The sequence below is a fragment of the Morone saxatilis genome, unplaced genomic scaffold (assembly GCF_004916995.1).
Source record: "Morone saxatilis isolate NCDOM2014 unplaced genomic scaffold, NCSU_SB_2.0 Contig15, whole genome shotgun sequence".
Classification (NCBI taxonomy): domain Eukaryota; kingdom Metazoa; phylum Chordata; class Actinopteri; family Moronidae; genus Morone; species Morone saxatilis.
In genome coordinates this window covers 4,097,694-4,101,025 of record NW_023339707.1, presented here as the reverse complement: position 1 = coordinate 4,101,025, position 3,332 = coordinate 4,097,694, and the positions used below count along the sequence as shown (strand labels likewise).

Below are 3,332 nucleotides of genomic sequence, written 5' to 3'. Positions count from 1 at the left end.
AACTTGACAAATCTCCAGTGGCTGGTTTTAGAACACAAATCATGTAACGTGTTTCAACAGCCAATTGGCTCATTGTGAAGTCAGCTGGTCGAAATTCATTTTATTTACAGTTTTTATAGTGTCACCAATAAAACGCAACTGTAGCAGGTAACTCACTATCCTCATTTTTTATTTTACGATGCTACAAATGTTATGTTAAGAAAGCCTGAAAAGCCAGCAGCTAGAACAGAGAGTTGGTACAAGGGAGACAACATTGCTTGTTGCGAATCTTTGGTCTGAACTGGGCTTCAAACTTAACTTCTACTGTGTTAGCACAGTTTTTGAATGGCCACTGGTAGGTGGTTTTTGTATGCTGACCTGTGATAATAACCTTTTGTATTTTGTATTATCACAATCATTCTATGTCAACTCTAAGATCCTCTATATATTTTGTATATACACTTCTATAAGTTGATATTTTCCTCTAGGCTGAATCCATTTCATATAAGGAATGAGCTACGAGGATGCAAAGACGTATCAGGAGTGAGCACATCAACATCTGGTAGTACTTAGTTTCCATTTAAAGATAAAGAATGTAGCTTTGTGTTATTGCATGACTGTACAGACTCACATGGAACCACACACAAACATTTAATCCCATACACATCATACACCTTCTTGTGCACTTGTTCCAGATCACATGGATTACACATGGATAACTATAATAACATGATAATGTAGCCATCGATAAGACGGCACTGGAAGAATGTCCTCCAGTTCCATTAATCCTTAATGCTATAAACTTGGTCAGTCAGATATTTGCTAAAATTCTTGTCTTCTTTATGAAATCAAAAGACCATTTATCATAGCTAGAAACTGCAGAAACAGAAATGATCACCAGAATTTCACATTTCTGACTCAGGTGAGACAGACAGTCATATGGCAGGGCAGGAATTCCAACATTGGTAACACTTCTGGGCACTTGGGAAAAATGTCATAACTATGTTATACTACACTAAAGACATTATCGAGTACTCCCTACTTGTGTCCATGATTGTGCTGTTTCCATAGAGGTGCAGGACTTGTATATTACAGTGAAAAACCATCCCACAGTGAGTAGGAATGTGTCAGGAGAAGAAACGGGCTGAAACTGCTCAGGGTTCATGCAGTATTGCAGATGAGCGCTTCTTTGTTGCTGGGAAAACGTACAGTCAGGTAGATTTTGAGTGTGATAATTACCACTCAATAGAATGCCTGTCAGTCTGTCACAATGCGAGTTAGGAACATTTGTGGCGGTGGGGTAATGTATTTGAATAATGGGTTTTTTCAAGTTGGGCGTTTAGAAGAACTCCTTATCTCAACTGTTGAAGCTATAAAAAGCTTTGTTGTGTGCCACTGGACAGCCATCTGTATTGTGTTAGTGTGTTTGTGTGTCTAGTCGGAAGTCTTTGTCTTTTAATTGACGTGGATACCTGTGTGTGAGTGTGTGTGAGTGTGTGTGGTCCAGTTGTCTCTTTATCCTCTGCCAGGCGTCTCTGGCATTTGGTCTTCAGCCAGCTGGGTTGAGGGAAATCAGACGCACTGCTGTCTGCTTTATGATGAGCCGGCCCCTGATTCTTCCTCTCTGTCCCCCACTGATAAACACGCGTCTGTCCTCATAAGGCTTATTCCCTCCACTCCATCTGTTGCTCATCAGTATTTCTTCCAGCCTCTCCTCTACAGTATCTGTTACCCTCTGATGGAGGATGATTAGTCATGAGTTTGGCTGAGTGCTGTGTCTCGAAGCGCAGGGGACGTTAGAAGGACATTGAGAGCCGCCTATTTGAATGGAAAGGAGATAAAGAGGAGAACACTACACTATCAGCAATTAGGATTGTTACCGTAGCCTCTGGTGGTTGTCGAGCTTGTCTCCACAACCACGTCCTGTTGTTGCTCTTTCAGTTTTTGACCCCCGTGGTTTGCCATTGCTTTCCAAGTTGTGGCTCACTGGGCTGCATTACACTATTATGCAGATATATTTCTTCACAACACGTTCATAACATTACTGGTTGGATTGAAATCGACGCTGGGGCCTCAAAGCCCTCTTTCCTGAACTACTAAACTATTGTTCCTCTTCACACCAAAGTAATGCACCTGTGATATTTTCTGTAAATTGGAGTTGTAGTGCTAAATTTAAACCTGAAGGTGTTGGTCAGCCTCCCAGAAACCTAGGGCGTTATATGCTGTCATTGTTTGAGACAAACACATTTAATGCCAAACTGTTACAACATATAAGATGATGTTGATTATATTTGTTTTATTGCATACAAATGACAAAGGAGAAGAGTCCATGATAATGAAGTTACATTGTATTTGACACCATCAGAATCCTTATAAAATGCATTTTGCGATCCTTTATTTCTTGCATTGTTATCAGCTTAAATACATCACTTAATACAAATTTGAAGTGCATGAAAATGGTTGAATTCCATGTCCAGCTATATATATATATCTGCAGGGCTATGTTGCAGCTTGGAATGCAAATGTAAGGTGTAGTTGGAGTACATTAAAAGTTAAATAAATGTCATGTAGCAGAGGCTTGTGGATTTTACCTTTTAGCCGATAACAACACTTAACAATCGAGACACTAGTGTGTACTAGTTGTACACAGTTGTATAATGTCCTCCATGGCTCTAGAGGAGCAGGGCAATCTAGAGAAAAGACGCTGTTGAGTCGCATTATTGGTAATGTAGGATTCAACATTTTGACCCATACTAGGAACAAAAAGCCAGTATGTCTTAGCCTTAGCTGCTTCAATTTTGACCATCCGTTTTTTTAACCTGTCCCTTGTGAGTGCCAAACTTTATGAAAGCACAATAGTAAATTGCTGGATTTCCCCTTTAAGTAGCCGCAGTGGTTCCATAGAAAGAAAATGTATGATACATCCATATTTGAAGCTAATAAGAGACACTGTGAGGTAGATAAATGGAAGTAGCAGTAAAACACAATTTTAAAGTCAATTAAGATGCAAAAAGTCCTTCACTAGTTTAAATGAATGATTTGATAATAATAAGGAAAATAATAACCACTACTTCCATGCACAGCCCTGTTCAGACATGTTTGCGTGTAAGAGAAAAGGGTGAGGAGAAAAGTGCTCTGAAATCAATATTTCAGTTCAGGAAAGCATCTCGAAGGCCGGGCAGCGTTTTCGTGTTTACAGTACGTGTTTGTTTGGTGTTATAAAAAAAGATACTGTACCAGGGCCTACGACAGGATCACAGTGCAGATATAGCAGGTGGACCGGAGATAGAGATGGATGGACCAGTTGGAGGAGAGAAAGAATGAGTCACGATGTAGAGAGAGAGAGAGAGAGA

The 3,332-nt window shown here is 40.0% G+C and overlaps 1 protein-coding gene across 1 annotated transcript in view; it reads left to right on the top strand.

The window, feature by feature from the left end:
• LOC118324982 (solute carrier family 41 member 3-like) overlaps positions 1 to 3,332 on the top strand; it is a 12,964-nt gene that overhangs the window by 2,881 nt on the left and 6,751 nt on the right. The gene's annotated exons all lie outside the window — the stretch shown is intronic.